The following is a 19,325-nucleotide window of genomic DNA, read 5'->3' as shown; positions in this document are numbered from 1 at the left end:
CGGCCCCTTTCCGGTAAAACGAGTGGTTAACGAGGTGGCCTACGAGCTCGAGCTTCTGCAGACCTTCAAGATACATCCTGTCTTCCATGTATCTCTCCTGAAGCCATCCGGACCGGATCCCTTCCCGGACCGTGAATCCAGACCTCCCGAGGCAGTCACTATAGGTGACCAGGAGGAATTTGAAGTGGAGACTATCCTCAGTTGCCGAAGGAGGGGGGGCCAGACACAGTTCCTGATAAAATGGAAGGGGTATGGCCCTGAGGAGAACTCATGGGAACCCGCCCAGAACGTCCACGCGCCCAGGCTCATCCGGGAGTTTTTTCGTGCTCACCCGCGGTGGAGAGATCAGTGGGGCTCCCGGAGGGTGCCCATTGGGGGGGGGCAATGTCAGGGACCACGGCTCCAGGGTCCGCGATCGCGGCTCCGTCCCTCGCGCATGCGCAGTGGCGGCGGATCGCGCCGGGACACGGGCACTATGTCCCGGCGAGCCGCGGCTGACAGGACGCCGCGCATGCGCAGTAGGAGCCGCGGGCGCGCCTCAGGCGTCCAATGACAGCCGGGGGCGCGTCCTAGCCGGCCAATGACAGTGCAGGGCGCACTATTTAAAGATGCCCTGCACTGTCACAGATTGCCGCAAGGTCTTCTGTGATCCTGAGTTCCTGCACCTATCCTGTGACCCTGATTGACCCCGACTATTCTGCCTGCTCCTGCGTTTGACCCGGATTGTCCTGACTATTCTGCCTGCTCCTGCGTTTGACCCGGATTGCCCTGACCATTCTACGGATTGACCTCCCTGCTGACCCTGCGTGTGACCCGACTACTCTCGCCTACCGATTCTGTACCCCGCTTACCCTCACGGGCCCACAATCCGTTACTACCCTGCTGGGGCCGCCATCCTCTTCATATCTGGCTCTCCCGGTACCTGTCCCCAAGGGTCTCCTCAGCCACTGGCGGGCCTGCTCGGAGGTCGTGACCTGGCCCGGGACTGTTTCAAGTCCATCCCCACCATCAGGGGCTCTGGTGAAAGCACAGCCCGGGCTTAGACCCCACGCTCTGAGTAGGTCTGTCAGTTGGCAGCCTGAGGCACCACCTGGCGGATCATAACAGGCGGGGCCAACTCAATATTGAACCCTATGGACTAAGACTGGGGGGGCCATTAAAGGTCATGTGTGTGGAAAGGCCGACGGCCCAATACTTTTGGCAATATTCGTATGTATTAGATCCCCACAATCTCTACTACACTTAGGGTGATCAATCAAGAACCTGTGCCCCTTTATATCAGTTGTCCCTAACAGAGTCCCTCCTTATATCAGGAGTTCTTCTCAGAGGTCCACCCTACATCAAGGCTCCTATAAGAGTCCCTCCTTACATCAGGTGTCCTCACCAGAGTGTCCCTTATATAAAATATCCACATCAGAGTGCCCCCTTACATCAATTGTCCACATCAGAGTGCCCCCTTACATCAATTGTCCACATCAGAGTGCCCCCTTACATCAATTGTCCACATCAGAGTGCCCCCTTACATCAATTGTCCACATCAGAGTGCCCCCTTACATCAATTTACCCCCATCAGGGTGCCCCCTTACATCAATTTACCCCCATCAGGGTGCCCCCTTACATCAATTTCCCCCCATCAGGGTGCCCCCTTACATCAATTTCCCCCCATCAGAGTGCCCCCTTACATCAATTTCCCCCATCAGAGTGCCCCCTTACATCAATTTACCCCCATCAGAGTGCCCCCTTACATCAATTTACCCCCATCAGGGTGCCCCCTTACATCAATTTCCCCCATCAGAGTGCCCCCTTACATCAATTTATATAGTTCTATAGTTACACTGTATTTAGATAGGGGAGGGATTCTATAGTTACACTGTATAGAGTGGGTGGGGGGGGGGGGAAAGAGGGATTCTATGGTTGCACTGTATAGGAGGTGGGTGGAGGTTCTATAGTTACACTGTATTTAGATAGGGGAGGGGTTGTATAGTTTTATACAGAGGTGGGGGAGGTGTTCTATAGATACACTTTATAGAGATTGGGGGAGGGGTTGTATAGTTGTTCTGTATACAGATGGGGGAGGAGTTGTATAGTTCTATACAGAGATGGGGGAGGTGTTCTGTATCATCCTATTAGAGGACACTATCTCTGTCAGTGTCTCTGGGAATGTCAGGAACTATAAAGCAGAATTCCCCTCCAGGACACAACATCCGGGGACTCCTCCCCCTCCTGGGTCATGTGGTAATGCTGAGACTAGTAGTTCCTCAGCAGTCCGGTGGGAGGTGTTAGCCCCGCCCCTCACTCTGGTCCCGGTTGGGCTCCCTCCTCCTTGCTGAGCCATGATTGGATGTCCGCTCACACCCGCCTCCATTCCCATCCCCCCACTTCCTTGTTTACATAATTATTCACTAACAGGAAAGGCGGGGACAGGAAGTCACGAGCCCGGAAGTGACCTCACCATTTGCCCGCAGACATCTTTGTGGAGGGCTGGTGCTGCTTCCTTCGCCTCCAACGTCTCATAAATAGTCATTTAACTCAGTTTGTGGAGTCGGCAGTAATGTGTGTCCCACAGAGGACCCGGCGGGGGAGAATACCAGGGGGCTGGCACTGCTGACCTGGGAAGAGAGGGCGATGGGGAGAGCAGGGCATGTTGGGACATGTAGTCCATACATAGAGATTCCTCCATAGAGGTGTATGCGGAGAGCGGGGCATGCTGGGATATGTAGTCCATACATAGAGATTCCTCCATAGAGGTGTATGCGGAGAGCCGGGCATGCTGGGACATGTAGTCCATACATAGAGATTCCTCCATAGAGGTTTATGGGGATATAGGGGGCATGCTGGGACATGTAGACAATACACAGAGAGCCCTCCATTGGTCTCTGGGGATAGGGGGCATGCTGGGACTACATACAGAGAATCCTCCACAGAGGTGTATGGGGGAAAGCGGAGTATACTGGGACATGTAGTCCATATGTACAGAATCCTACATAGAGGTCTATAGGGATAGGGGGCATGCTGGGACATGTAGTCCATACACAGAGAGTCATCCATATGGGGATAGGGGGCATGCTGGGACATGTAGTCCATACACAGAGAGCCCTCCATGGGGATAGGGGGCATGCTGGGACATGTAATCCATACACAGAGAGCCCTCCATCGGTCTATGGGGAGCATGCTGGGACATGTAGTCCGTACACAGAGAGCCCTCTAGTGTGAAATCTGCACAGAGAAAGATGAAATAATAGGCCGCAGTGTTCACAATAAACATTACAACTAAAAAAAATAAATAAATAAAATGAAATAAAAAGATGAACTCTGCTCTGTATACAACATTCTCCTAAATCTGATCATCTTTATTGCATCCAATAGGAAATATTCCAGATATTCCATATATAGTGCTGAGTTCTATAGGATGTCATTATAAGGAATGAATAGGATCCTATCCAGCTCTGCTGATGGTAATATAAATGTATATAATAATAGGAGGCGCCTTCCTCTACTCACTTCAAGAACTCATTATATAACCAAAATAACCCAGTGATTCCAAGAATGTGTCGCTGGCCCTTTAAGATGTTGTTTTTGTAAACACTCTCGCTCGCCCTTTCCCTCTCTCTCTCTCTCTCTCTCTCGCCCTTTCCCTCTCTCTCTCTCGCTCGCCCTTTCCCTCTCTCTCTCACTGTGATCACATGACCAGATTTGACCTTTCCGCGCAGCAGTGCAGAGGCTCTCAGTTTGAGTTTCTTCTTGTCAGAGTCAAGACGCTTTTTTAAAAGCTCCTGATAAGTTCTCATTCTATTGCAAGATATTTAATCTCTATTGATTGGTATTGAGTATCCACTGATACCCTTCAATCAATAGCGATCAGCAAAAGCTTTTTAACGGTTTTTTATTTAAATCTCTTGTACTAATTTAGTGGCAGTTTGCCATCTATTTAAAAATGACCCAGCAGATCCTCACCGTGTTTCTTACCCTGCTGTTTGCATGGGGAGGAAAAAGATACGTCCCCGACCACTCTTCAGAGATCCCGATACACCTGAATCAGGAGATCAATACAACAGAGCAGCATATGGAAGAATTCATCAAAGGAACGGAAAATGACCCCCCAGAGATACGCCTGCTGGTGAAGGAGGAGAGCAAGTCATCAGAGCAGCAAGTGGAGGAAAAGGTCAGAGAAATGGAAGATGACCCCCCAGAGAGCCACAAGCCAGTGAAGGAGAAGAGCATTAAGTCAATGGAAGAGCAAGTTGAGGAATCGGTCAGAGAAGCTGCAAACGAGCCTCCAGAACCCTCCAGCTGGTTTTCATTACTGACCACCACTGCATACTGGTTTCAGATCATACTCCTGATAAGTGCCATCATTCTGAAATACATCCTGCACAGAAACGACCTGGCCCTGAGAGTAGGACAATATTTGATTTTCCAGAAGCTGATTGAACTCATTCAGGAAGGACTGGGCAACTTCAATTTCCACTGGTCCAGCGATGGGGCGGCCTTAGAGAATGGAGACCCATCCCTGTTTATAAATATTGATGCAGAATATTGCAGGTCAAACGCCTTTCACTGGGTTATCTTAATGCTGCTGTTGCTACTCATAATACTGCTCGTAATGCTGCTGGTGCTGACAGTGTACGTATTGCTGATGATGCTGAATGAGCTGTCGTTTAGCCGATTCTCCCCCGCTAGGCGACTTCGTGCTATTTGGTGTCTTTTCAAACCACGAAAGACAGATAATATCACCCTTCCCAGACCCAGCATCACATCTCCAAGGGGTCCCATACTTGTTTATGTACAGGATACGCCACCCGAGCCAACAATCCTGCCATCAGGAGCTAGGAATGCTCACAAACAGACTCCACCACGCAAGCCGAAAAGGAGCCGCCACGTTGCTTGCCATTGTCCGAGTGATAACATCATTCCAACTTCAAGTGCTTCACCCCAGATGAAGAAGCTCAGGAAAAACCGCATGCTCAGACGACTCAGTGCATTTTGGAGTCATTTCAAAAAAAAAAAGACTGATGACATCACACCGAGTGATAACTTCACCCCGCCGAGTGATAACATCACCCTTCCCAGACCCAGCATTAAGCCTCCAAGGGGTCCCATACCTGTTTATGTACAGGATACCCCATCCAGGAGAACAATCCTGCCATCAGGAGCTAGGAATGCTCACAAACAGACTCCACCACGCAAGCCGAAAAGGAGCCGCCACGTTGCTTGCCATTGTCCGAGTGATAACATCATTCCTACATCAAGTGCCTCACCCCAGATGAAGAAGCTCAGGAAAAACCGCATGCTCAGGCGACTCAGTACATTTTGGAGTCTTTTAAAACCAAAAAAGACTGATGACATCACACCGAGTGATAACTTCACCCCGCCGAGTGATAACATCACACCTCCAAGGGGTCCCATACATGTTTACGTACAGGATACGCCACCCCAGCCAACAATCCTGCCATCAAGTGCTAGGAATGCTTACACAGTCTCCACCACTCAAGCCAAAAAGGCGCCGCCATGTTGCCTGCCAGTGTCCGAGAGATAACATCATTCCTACATCAAGTGCTTCACCCCAGGTGAATAAGCTCAGGAAAAACCGCATGCTCAGGCGACCAAAAAAGACTGATGACATCACACCGAGTGATAACTTCACCCCGCCGAGTGATGACATCACCAGACCCAGCATCACACCTCCAAGGGGTCCCATACATGTTTATGTAGAGGATGCGCCACCCGAGCCAACAATCCTGCCATCAAGTGCTAGGAATGCTCACACAGTCTCCACCACTCAAGCCAAAAAGGCGCCGCCATGTTGCCTGCCAGTGTCCGAGAGATAACATCACCATACCAAGGAGTGATAACATCACCTTACCGAGGAGTGATAACATCACCTTACCGAGGAGTGATAACATCACCTTACCGAGGAGTGATAACATCACCTTACCGAGGAGTGATAACATCACCTTACCGAGGAGTGATAACATCACCTTACCGAGGAGTGATAACATCACCTTACCGAGGAGTGATAACATCTCCTTACCGAGGAGTGATAACATCACCTTACCGAGGAGTGATAACATCACCTTACCGAGGAGTGATAACATCACCTTACCGAGGAGTGATAACATCACCTTACCAAGGAGTGATAACATCACCTTACCAAGGAGTGATAACATCTCCTTACCAAGGAGTGATAACATCTCCTTACCAAGGAGTGATAACATCACCTTACCAAGGAGTGATAACATCTCCTTACCAAGGAGTGATAACATCACCTTACCAAGGAGTGATAACATCACCTTACCAAGGAGTGATAACATCTCCTTACTGAGGAGTGATAACATCACCTTACCAAGGAGTGATAACATCACCTTACCGAGGAGTGATAACATCACCTTACCGAGGAGTGATAACATCTCCTTACCGAGGAGTGATAACATCACCTTACCAAGGAGTGATAACATCACCTTACCGAGGAGTGATAACATCACCTTACCAAGGAGTGATAACATCACCTTACCGAGGAGTGATAACATCACCTTACCAAGGAGTGATAACATCACCTTACCGAGGAGTGATAACATCTCCTTACCGAGGAGTGATAACATCTCCTTGCCGAGGAGTGATAACATCTCCTTACCGAGGAGTGATAACATCACCTTACCAAGGAGTGATAACATCACCTTACCAAGGAGTGATAACATCTCCTTACTGAGGAGTGATAACATCACCTTACCAAGGAGTGATAACATCACCTTACCGAGGAGTGATAACATCACCTTACCGAGGAGTGATAACATCTCCTTACCGAGGAGTGATAACATCACCTTACCAAGGAGTGATAACATCACCTTACCGAGGAGTGATAACATCACCTTACCGAGGAGTGATAACATCACCTTACCGAGGAGTGATAACATCTCCTTACCGAGGAGTGATAACATCATTCCATCACCAAGAGCTCAGGAAAAACAACTCAGGCAACTTAAGAATTTTTGGTGTTGTTCAAGGACCAGCTCACTCAATGAATAGACACCTGCCTTTTGACGGAGAACATCTCTTTGGTGCCTCTATAGCAGGGGTCCTCAAACTTTTTAAACAGGGGGCCAGTTCACTGTCCCTCAGACCGTTGGAGGGCCGGACTATAGTTTAAAAAAAAAAAAAAACTATGAACAAATGCGGCCACAGTACAGGAGATGACCAGAGACTGCGGACATACAACGGCGGCGGGAATACTGAGCCGGCCGCTCCATAAGACGCACAGAAATTTCCCCCCAAGTGTGTCTTATGGAGCAAAATATACGGCAAATGCAGGACACCTTGTTGGGTCAGATCTGTGTACAATGTAAAGAGAGAGAGGGGGGGGGAGAGATAAGGAGGGGAGAGAGAGAAAGAGAAGGAGGGGAGAGAGAGAAAGAGGAGGGGGGGAGAGAGAGAGGGAGGGGGGAGAGGGAGAGGGGGGGAGAGAAAGAGAGAGGAGGGGGGGGGAGAAAGAGAGAGGAGGGGGGGAAGAAAGAGAGAGGAGGGGGGGAAGAAAGAGAGAGGGGGGGAGAAAGAGAGAGGAGGGGGGAGAGAGAGAGAGAAAGAGAGGGGGAGAGGAGGGGGGAGAGAGAGAGAGAAAGAGAGAGGGGGGGGGGGAGAAAGAGAGAGGAGGGGGGGGGAGAGGGGGGAAAGAGAGAGGCAGGAGATCGATCATCTTTTGCACTTATATAGGGTCCGTGGCCATGATACCCGACATGCAGCGATGGAGTCTCCTCTCTTGCTCCCCCTCCTCATGGTCAGCTCTAGGCTCCGCCCTCCAACCGTGACGGTTGCATGCACTGATCAGAATAGATGGCCGGCTGGCTGCAGAGACGCCGGGTGAGTGGTGCGGGTTCATAAGCCGAGCCCACCCTCCCCTGTTCTAGAATTGCTGATCCCGCCCTCCTGCCTCCCGCCCGAGCCCTGCCGAGCTCTCCCGACCTGCCAAACCCTAGTCCCTTGCCTCGCGGCAGATACGCCCCTGCCCGGCGGGCCGGATAAATGTCCTCGGTGGGCCGCATGTGGCCCGCGGGCCGTAGTTTGAGGACCCCTGCTCTATAGTTTGTGTGAAAAAAATAAAGTGTACAATGCAATGTGGTGGGACTGTCCCAGCCGTGCGACCCCCCTGCAGCATGGGGCCGGGTCGCAGTTGCAATGCCTGTAGGTACGCCCCTGACACATGCCTTGTCTTTGGTGTGGCTGGATCACACCAATGCATTGTGGTAGTGTGCAGGCACCAAAATGAAGTACAGCAGGCTGTACTTTTTCTAGCGTACCGCAGTCACCACATGCTGATAGTCAGAATATACTGATCAGCCCAGCAGCTGATTGGCTGCATGCGCCGATCGAGAAAAAACTTCCAACAAGCCCATTCATGAGATAGATTAACTTTTCATGAGCAAGGACAGCCATAGATGGATTGAAATTCAGCTGGATTCTGAACCAGACGAACTTCAATTCATTTATAGCCAACTTTAGGTCCAATGAAGACAAGGCAAGTGCGGGCGGTGTGCGCTGAAATAAAGTACGGCTGGCCATGCTCTTTGTCCAGCGCAGCGCAGTCACCTCCCGCTGGCCAATAAAACTTCTTGAAATGTCACTATGTGACACAGAGGCGTAGCTAGGGGGGTACATATGTACACAAGGTACAGGGGCGCAAAAATGAGGCTTACAACCAGGGGCGTATTTGCCGCGAGGCAAACAAGGCGTTTGCCTAGGGCCGCACTTTTTAGGGGGGGGGGGCGGCGTGGTGCCGCCGCCCCTCCTCTTCCAACGGAAGGGACACTTAGTACAGGGACGGGCAGCGGGCTGCTGTGTCTTACCTGGCTCCGTGTCCCAGTCCCAAGACGATCCAGTCCAGGAGACGCTGCTGGAGGAGGGGTAGAGAGGTCCGCAGGTCCGGTGTCTTCTTTTCCCTGGACGCGATGTGTGGGCGGGATGACATGCCGCCCCTGTAATCTGGCCACACCCTCGGGATCACTGGACAGCCTATGGCCGCTTGTACCTCCCCTGTGCTTGCGTGGTTTTCCCCCCAAACACATACCTTGCGTTGGTGGTGCAGTGGTGAGCATAGCTGCCTATCCAGCAGCTGACCCGGGTTCGATTCCTGGCCAACGCAATTTTCAAGATGGCTGCCTCGCCTGCGAAGTGCTTTTAGTCCCCAGGGAGAGAAGTGCTATACAAATGAAATGTTGAGGATATATTAGCGAAGGAATAAAATTTAAACCAAAACTAATGAAGCAAATGTGTTGTATGATTGTATGTTCTTAAACACTTCTGAATAATTTATTTCTTGCGCAAGGATATTATTTTGTATTCTCATTTTCAGCCAGTAGGTGGAGCACTCGGATCCTTTTCAGGTATTTTTTTCCGCTATCCTTAGCAATGTGGATGAAAAAAAAAGCCTGCTGCTTACTGTATACATCGCTCAATAGCTCTCTCTGGCACTAGCAGGGGTGGACTGACAACTCATGGGGCCCCCGGGCAATAGGGGATCATGGGGCCCCTGTGTCCTTGCCCAAACTCAAAAAGCCTATGAAAAAAGGTACCAGAGGCATCTCATGGGGCCCCCTACTGACCCCGGGCCCTCGGGCAGTGCCCGAGTTTTCAAATGGTCAGTCCGCCCCTGGACACTAGTCATTTATGTCATCCTTACACTAACGGCCCCTTCCTGTTCCAACAAGACATTTTGGACAATTTCATGCTCCCAACTTTGTGGGAGGAGTTTGGGGATGGCCCCTTCCTGTTCCAACATGACTGCCCCCCAGTGCACAAAGCAAGGTCCATAAAGACATGGAGGAGCCAGTTTGGGGTGGAGGAACTTGACTGTCCTGCACAGAGTCCTGACCTCAACCCCATAGAACACCTTTGGGATGAATTAGAGCGGAGACTGTGAGCCAGGCCTCCTCCCCCGACATCAGGCCTCCTCCCCCGACAACCGCAAAACCAGGTCCCCTCATACTTTCTCCCTCTACAAATCTGCATTTCTTATCTACACCTCCTCCCTCCACGCCGCCAAGCAGGCCTACTTTGTTAACCTAATAAACACCCTCTCCTCCTGCCCCCGCCGACTCTTCTCCACCTTCAACTCCCTGCTCTCCCCCCCCCCTCCTCCACTCAGTACCTCTCTCACCGCCCACGAAATTGCCACCCATTTCCACAACAAGATTGACGCTATCCGTAAGGACATCGTCAACTTGCAATCTACCTCCCCACCTAGCCTCCTCGCCCCCGTCACCCCTTCATCTCCCCCCTCCTCTGCCCTCACAACCGCACTGCCCCCCTCCTCTCCCAATGCCCCGCCCACCATAACCCCCCCCGCACTGCACTCCCTCAGCCCTGTCACTACTGAGGAAGTCGCCAAAGTCCTCTCAAAAGCCCGCCTCACTACCTGCCCCCTGGACCCTATCCCCTCTCAACTCCTCCGGTCACCCCCCTCTTCCCTCATCCGCTCCCTCACCCACATCTTCAATCTCTCCCTCTCTACTGGCGTATTCCCCTCCCCCCTAAAGCACGCGCATATCACCCCCATCCTCAAAAAGCCCTCCCTGGATCCCGCGGACCCCAACAACCTCAGACCCATCTCCCTGCTGCCACTCACCTCCAAGCTCCTTGAACGCTTAGTCTACGATCGCCTAAGCTCCCACCTTACTGACAATAACCTCCTTGACCCTCTACAGTCCGGCTTCCGTCCCCTACACTCCACTGAAACCGCCCTCCTCAAAATCACTAACGACCTACTCAACGCCAAAGCCAAGGGCGACTACTCTGTCCTCCTTCTCCTGGACCTCTCTGCGGCCTTCGACACAGTTGACCACCCCCTCCTTCTTAATAAACTACTCTCCCTTGGCATCGGAGATGCTGCTCTCTCTTGGTTCTCATCCTACCTATCCCGACGCTCCTTCAGTGTCACCTACAATGGTGCCACCTCCCCCTCCCTCCCCCTCTCTGTTGGGGTCCCCCAAGGCTCTGTCCTTGGACCCCTTCTCTTCTCCATCTACACCTCCTCCCTGGGCAAACTCATACAATCTCACGGCTTCAACTATCACCTCTATGCTGACGACACCCAAATCTACCTCTCCACCCCTCACCTCACCCCCACTATCTCCGCCCGCATCACTCACCTCCTAAATGACATCTCAGACTGGATGTCGCTACATTTCCTCAAGATTAACCTCTCCAAAACCGAGCTTCTCGTCTTTCCCCCTGCCCACACCCCCCCCCCCATCCTATCCATCATCACCAACAACTCCACTATCACTTCCGCCCCGCAAGCCAAAGTCCTTGGCGTCATTCTTGACGCGAACCTCTCCCTCCAACCGCATGTCAAATCACTCACAAACACATGCAGGCTCCATCTTCGCAACATTGCCAAGATCCGCTCCTTCCTCACCCCAGACACCACCAAACTTCTAGTACACTCCCTCATCATCTCACGCCTTGACTACTGCAACTCCCTCCTCACTGGCCTACCCAAGTGCAGGCTCTCCCCGCTCCAGACCATCCTGAACTCAGCTGCCAGACTCATCCACCTTACCACCCGCTCCACCTCTGCCACCCCCCTCTGCCTCTCCCTCCACTGGCTCCCGATTGCCCAACGCATCAAATTTAAACTCCTTACCCTGACCTACAAAGCCGTTCACAACACTGCCCCTGACTACCTCACCAATCTGATCACCAGGTACCACCCTACCCGTACCCTTCGCTCCTCACAGGACCTCCTTCTATCCTGCTCCCTGGTCTCCTCCTCCCATGCACGACTGCAGGACTTCTCCAGGTCCTCCCCCATCCTCTGGAACTCACTGCCCCAATCCATCAGACTGTCGCCTTCTCTATTCACATTCAGGCGCTCCCTCAAAACCCATCTCTTCAGGGAAGCCTACCCCACCCTCACCTAACGGCCATCCTCCCTCATTCCTCCTACCACTTCATCCCCCCCAGCCACTTCCTACTGTACCTTTACCCCCTCCCTCCTAGATTGTAAGCTCGTAAGAGTAGGGCCCTCTTACCCCTCGTACGCTGTCTGTCTTTGTTGTACTGTGCCATGTATTGTCCCCCCCTATTGTACAGCGCTGAGCAAACCCTTTGGCGCTATATAAACTCGTAGTAATAATAATAATAATAATAATCAGTGCCTGACCTGACAAATGTGCTTCTGGAAGAATGGTCCAACCTTCCCATAGACACCCTCCTAAACCTTGTGGACGGCCTTCCCAGAAGAGGTGAAGCTGTTATAGGTGCAAAGGGCGGGGCCAACTCAATATTGAACCCTACGGACTAAGACTGGGGGGCCATTACAGGTCATGTGTGTGGAAAGGGCGGGGCCAACTCAATATTGAACCCTACGGACTAAGACTGGGAGGCCATTACAGGTCATGTGCGTGGAAAGGGCGGGGCCAACTCAATATTGAACCCTACGGACTAAGACTGGGGGGGCCATTAAAGGTCATGTGTGTGGAAAGGGCGGGGCCAACTCAATATTGAACCCTATGGACTAAGACTGGGGGGGCCATTAAAGGTCATGTGTGTGGAAAGGGCGGGGCCAACTCAATATTGAACCCTATGGACTAAGACTGGGGGGGCCATTAAAGGTCATGTGTGTGGAAAGGCCGGCGGTCCAATACTTTTGGCAATATTCGTATGTATTAGATCCCCACAATCTCTACTACACTTAGGGTGATCAATCAAGAACCTGTACCCCTTTATATCAGTTGTCCCTAACAGAGTCCCTCCTTATATCAGGAGTTCTTCTCAGAGCTCCACCCTACATCAAGGCTCCTATAAGAGTCCCTCCTTACATCAATTTATATAGTTCTATAGTTACACTGTATAGAGTGGGGGGAGGGGTTCTATAGTTACACTGTATAGAGTGGGGCGGGGGGGGGGGGGGGAGAGGGATTCTATGGTTGCACTGTATAGGAGGTGGGTGGAGGTTCTATAGTTACACTGTATTTAGATAGGGGAGGGGTTGTATAGTTTTATACAGAGGTGGGGGAGGTGTTCTATAGATACACTTTATAGAGATTGGGGGAGGGGTTGTATAGTTGTTCTGTATACAGATGGGGGAGGAGTTGTATAGTTCTATACAGAGATGGGGGAGGTGTTCTGTATCATCCTATTAGAGGACACTATCTCTGTCAGTGTCTCTGGGAATGTCAGGACCTATAAAGCAGAATTCCCCTCCAGGACACAACATCCGGGGACTCCTCCCCCTCCTGGGTCATGTGGTAATGCTGAGACTAGTAGTTCCTCAGCAGTCCGGTGGGAGGTGTTAGCCCCGCCTCTCACTCTGGTCCCGGTTGGGCTCCCTCCTCCTTGCTGAGCCATGATTGGATGTCCGCACACAGCCCCCTCCATTCCCATCCCTCCACTTCCTTGTTTACATAATTAATCACTAACAGGAAAGGCGGGGAAGGAAGTCACGAGACCGGAAGTGACCTCACCATTTGCCCGCAGACATCTTTGTGGAGGGCTGGTGCTGCTTCCTTCGCCTCCAACGTCTCATAAATAGTCATTTAACTCAGTTTGTGGAGTCGGCAGTAATGTGTGTCCCACAGAGGACCCGGCGGGGGAGAATACCAGGGGGCTGGCACTGCTGACCTGGGAAGAGAGGGCGATGGGGAGAGCAGGGCATGTTGGGACATGTAGTCCATACATAGATTCCTCCATAGAGGTGTATGGGGATATAGGGGGCATGCTGGGACATGTAGACAATACACAGAGAGCCCTCCAATAGTCTCTGGGGATAGGGGGCATGCTGGGACTACATACAGAGAATCCTCCACAGAGGTGTATGGGGGAAAGCGGAGTATACTGGGACATGTAGTCCATATGTACAGAATCCTACATAGAGGTCTATAGGGATAGAGGGCATGCTGGGACATGTAGTCCATACACAGAGAGTCATCCATAGAGGTTTATGGTTATAGAGGGCATGCTGGGACATGTAGTCCATACACAGAGAGCCCTCCATCGGTCTATGGGGATGGGGGCATGCTGGGACATGTAGTCCGTACACAGAGAGCCCTCTAGTGTGAAATCTGCACAGAGAAAGATGAAATAATAGGCCGCAGTGTTCACAATAAACATTACAACTAAAAAAAATAAATAAATAAAATGAAATAAAAAGATGAACTCTGCTCTGTATACAACATTCTCCTAAATCTGATCATCTTTATTGCATCCAATAGGAAATATTCCAGATATTCCATATATAGTGCTGAGTTCTATAGGATGTCATTATAAGGAATGAATAGGATCCTATCCAGCTCTGCTGATGGTAATATAAATGTATATAATAATAGGAGGCGCCTTCCTCTACTCACTTCAAGAACTCATTATATAACCAAAATAACCCAGTGATTCCAAGAATGTGTCGCTGGCCCTTTAAGATGTTGTTTTTGTAAACACTCTCACTCGCCCTTTCCCTCTCTCTCGCTCGCCCTTTCCCTCTCTCTCGCTCGCCCTTTCCCTCTCTCACTCGCCCTTTCCCTCTCTCTCTCGCTCGCCCTTTCCCTCTCTCTCTCACTGTGATCACATGACCAGATTTGACCTTTCCGCGCAGCAGTGCAGAGGCTCTCAGTTTGAGTTTCTTCTTGTCAGAGTCAAGACGCTTTTTTAAAAGCTCCTGATAAGTTCTCATTCTATTGCAAGATATTTAATCTCTATTGATTGGTATTGAGTATCCACTGATACCCTTCAATCAATAGCGATCAGCAAAAGCTTTTTAACGGTTTTTTTTTAAAATCTGTTGTACTAATTTAGTGGCAGTTTGCCATCTATTTAAAAATGACCCAGCAGATCCTCACCGTGTTTCTTACCCTGCTGTTTGCATGGGGAGGAAAAAGATACGTCCCCGACCACTCTTCAGAGATCCCGATACACCTGAATCAGGAGATCAATACAACAGAGCAGCATATGGAAGAATTCATCAAAGGAACGGAAAATGACCCCCCAGAGATACGCCTGCTGGTGAAGGAGGAGAGCAAGTCATCAGAGCAGCAAGTGGAGGAAAAGGTCAGAGAAATGGAAGATGACCCCCCAGAGAGCCACAAGCCAGTGAAGGAGAAGAGCATTAAGTCAATGGAAGAGCAAGTTGAGGAATCGGTCAGAGAAGCTGCAAATGAGCCTCCAGAACCCTCCAGCTGGTTTTCATTACTGACCACCACTGCATACTGGTTTCAGATCATACTCCTGATAAGTGCCATCATTCTGAAATACATCCTGCACAGAAACGACCTGGCCCTGAGAGTAGGACAATATTTGATTTTCCAGAAGCTGATTGAACTCATTCAGGAAGGACTGGGCAACTTCAATTTCCACTGGTCCAGCGATGGGGCGGCCTTAGAGAATGGAGACCCATCCCTGTTTATAAATATTGATGCAGAATATTGCAGGTCAAACGCCTTTCACTGGGTTATCTTAATGCTGCTGTTGCTACTCATAATACTGCTCGTAATGCTGCTGGTGCTGACAGTGTACGTATTGCTGATGATGCTGAATGAGCTGTCGTTTAGCCGATTCTCCCCCGCTAGGCGACTTCGTGCTATTTGGTGTCTTTTCAAACCACGAAAGACAGATAATATCACCCTTCCCAGACCCAGCATCACACCTCCAAGGGGTCCCATACATGTTTATGTACAGGATACGCCACCCGAGCCAACAATCCTGCCATCAGGAGCTAGGAATGCTCACAAACAGACTTCACCACGCAAGCCGAAAAGGAGCCGCCACGTTGCTTGCCATTGTCCGAGTGATAACATCATTCCAACTTCAAGTGCTTCACCCCAGATGAAGAAGCTCAGGAAAAACCGCATGCTCAGGCGACTCAGTGCATTTTGGAGTCATTTCAAAAAAAAAAAGACTGATGACATCACACCGAGTGATAACTTCACCCCACCGAGTGATAACATCACCCTTCCCAGACCCAGCATTAAGCCTCCAAGGGGTCCCATACCTGTTTATGTATAGGATACCCCATCCAGGAGAACAATCCTGCCATCAGGAGCTAGGAATGCTCACAAACAGACTCCACCACGCAAGCCGAAAAGGAGCCGCCATGTTGCCTGCCAGTGTCCGAGTGATAACATCATTCCTACATCAAGTGCCTCACCCCAGATGAAGAAGCTCAGGAAAAACCGCATGCTCAGGCGACTCAGTACATTTTGGAGTCTTTTAAAACCAAAAAAGACTGATGACATCACACCGAGTGATAACTTCACCCCGCCGAGTGATAACATCACACCTCCAAGGGGTCCCATACATGTTTACGTACAGGATACGCCACCCCAGCCAACAATCCTGCCATCAAGTGCTAGGAATGCTTACACAGTCTCCACCACTCAAGCCAAAAAGGCGCCGCCATGTTGCCTGCCAGTGTCCGAGAGATAACATCATTCCTACATCAAGTGCTTCACCCCAGGTGAATAAGCTCAGGAAAAACCGCATGCTCAGGCGACCAAAAAAGACTGATGACATCACACCGAGTGATAACTTCACCCCGCCGAGTGATGACATCACCAGACCCAGCATCACACCTCCAAGGGGTCCCATACATGTTTATGTAGAGGATGCGCCACCCGAGCCAACAATCCTGCCATCAAGTGCTAGGAATGCTCACACAGTCTCCACCACTCAAGCCAAAAAGGCGCCGCCATGTTGCCTGCCAGTGTCCGAGAGATAACATCACCTTACCAAGGAGTGATAACATCACCTTACCGAGGAGTGATAACATCACCTTACCGAGGAGTGATAACATCACCTTACCGAGGAGTGATAACATCACCTTACCGAGGAGTGATAACATCACCTTACCAAGGAGTGATAACATCATTCCATCACCAAGAGCTCAGGAAAAACAACTCAGGCAACTTAAGAATTTTTGGTGTTGTTCAAGGACCAGCTCACTCAATGAATAGACATCTGCCTTTTGACGGAGAACATCTCTTTGGTGCCTCTATAGCAGGGGTCCTCAAACTTTTTAAACAGGGGGCCAGTTCACTGTCCCTCAGACCGTTGGAGGGCCGGACTATAGTTTAAAAAAAAAAAAAAAACTATGAACAAATGCGGCCACAGTACAGGAGATGACCAGAGACTGCGGACATACAACGGCGGCGGGAATACTGAGCCGGCCGCTCCATAAGACGCACAGAAATTTCCCCCCAAGTGTGTCTTATGGAGCAAAATATACGGCAAATGCAGGACACCTTGTTGGGTCAGATCTATGTACAATGTAAAGAGAGAGAGGGGGGGGGGGAGATAAGGAGGGGAGAGAGAGAAAGAGGAGGGGGGGGAGAGAGGAGGGGGGAGAGAGAGAGGAGGGGGAGAGAGAGGGGGGGAGAGAAAGAGAGAGGAGGGGGGGGAGAGAGAGAGAAAGAGAGAGGGGGGGAGAGAGAAAGAGAGAGGGGGGGGAGAAAGAGAGAGGAGGGGGAGAAAGAGAGAGGAGGGGGAGAGAGTGAGGAGGAGGGGGAGAGAGGGGGGAAAGAGAGAGGCAGGAGATCGATCATCTTTTGCACTTATATAGGGTCTGTGGCCATGATACCCGACATGCAGCGATGGAGTCTCCTCTCTTGCTCCCCCTCTTCATGGTCAGCTCTAGGCTCCGCCCTCCAACCGTGACGGTTGCATGCACTGATCAGAATAGATGGCCGGCTGGCTGCAGAGACGCCGGGTGAGTGGTGCGGGTTCATAAGCCGAGCCCACCCTCCCCTGTTCTAGAATTGCTGATCCCGCCCTCCTGCCTCCCGCCCGAGCCCTGCCGAGCTCTCCCGACCTGCCAAACCCTAGTCCCTTGCCTCGTGGTAGATACGCCCCTGCCCGGCGGGCCGGATAAATGTCCTTGGCGGGCCGCATGTGGCCCGCGGGCCGTAGTTTGAGGACCCCTGCTCTATAGTTTGTGTGAAAAAATAAAGTGTACAATGCAATGTGGGGGGACTGTCCCAGCCGTGCGACCCCCCTGCAGCATGGGGCCGGGTCGCAGTTGCAATGCCTATAGGTACGCCCCTGACACATGCCTTGTCTTTGGTGTGGCTGGATCACACCAATGCATTGTGGTAGTGTGCAGGCACCAAAATGAAGTACAGCAGGCTGTACTTTTTCTAGCGTACCGCAGTCACCACATGCTGATAGTCAGAATATACTGATCAGCCCAGCAGCTGATTGGCTGCATGCGCCGATCGAGAAAAAACTTCCAACAAGCCCATTCATGAGATAGATTAACTTTTCATGAGCAAGGACAGCCATAGATGGATTGAAATTCAGCTGGATTCTGAACCAGACGAACTTCAATTCATTTATAGCCAACTTTAGGTCCAATCAAGACAAGGCAAGTGCGGGCGGTGTGCGCTGAAATAAAGTACGGCTGGCCGTGCTCTTTTTCCAGCGCAGCGCAGTCACCTCCCGCTGGCTAATAAAACTTCTTGAAATGTCACCATGTGACACAGAGGCGTAGCTAGGGGGGTACATATGTACACAAGGTACAGGGGCGCAAAAATGAGGCTTACAACCAGGGGCGTATTTGCCACGAGGCAAACGAGGCGTTTGCCTAGGGCCGCACTTTTTAGGGGGGGGGGGCGGCGTGGTGCCGTCGCCCCTCCTCTTCCAACGGAAGGGACACTTAATACAGGGACAGGAAGCGGGCTGCTGGGTCTTACCTGGCTCCGTGTCCCAGTCCCAAGACGATCCAGTCCAGGAGGCGCTGCTGGAGGAGGGGTAGAGAGGTCCGCAGGTCCGGTGTCTTCTTATCCCTGGACGCGATGTGTGGGCGGGATGACATGCCGCCCCTGTAATCTGGCCACACCCTCGGGATCACTGGACAGCCTATGGCCGCTTGTACCTCCCCTGTGCTTGCGTGGTTTTCCCCCCAAACACATACCTTGCGTTGGTGGTGCAGTGGTGAGCATAGCTGCCTATCCAGCAGCTGACCCGGGTTCGATTCCTGGCCAACGCAATTTTCAAGATGGCTGCCTCGCCTGCGAAGTGCTTTTAGTCCCCAGGGAGAGAAGTGCTATACAAATAAAATGTTGAGGATATATTAGCGAAGGAATAAAATTTAAACCAAAACTAATGAAGCAAATGTGTTGTATGATTGTATGTTCTTAAACACTTCTGAATAATTTATTTCTTGCGCAAGGATATTATTTTGTATTCTCATTTTCAGCCAGTAGGTGGAGCACTCGGATCCTTTTCAGGCATTTTTTTCGGCTATCCTTAGCTATGTGGATGAAAAAAAAAGCCTGCTGCTTACTGTATACATCGCTCAATAGCTCTCTCTGGCACTAGCAGGGGTGGACTGACAACTCATGGGGCCCCCGGGC

General features: G+C 51.0%; 2 non-coding genes across 2 annotated transcripts; both read left to right on the top strand.

Moving 5' to 3' along the window:
- The first annotated feature begins 9,058 nt into the window (after positions 1–9,058).
- Positions 9,059–9,130, top strand: TRNAD-AUC (transfer RNA aspartic acid (anticodon AUC)). The gene has a single exon. It is a non-coding gene; the product is annotated as a tRNA-Asp (tRNA).
- A 9,756-nt stretch (positions 9,131–18,886) lies between these two features.
- On the top strand, positions 18,887–18,958 carry TRNAD-AUC (transfer RNA aspartic acid (anticodon AUC)). The gene has a single exon. It is a non-coding gene; the product is annotated as a tRNA-Asp (tRNA).
- The last annotated feature ends 367 nt before the right edge of the window (positions 18,959–19,325 follow it).

The sequence above is a fragment of the Staurois parvus genome, unplaced genomic scaffold (genome assembly GCF_062004578.1).
Source record: "Staurois parvus isolate SC_StPar_1 unplaced genomic scaffold, SC_StPar_1.0 ptg000369l, whole genome shotgun sequence".
NCBI classification, from domain to species: Eukaryota; Metazoa; Chordata; class Amphibia; order Anura; family Ranidae; genus Staurois; species Staurois parvus.
This window is presented reverse-complemented; position numbering and strand designations above follow the sequence as displayed.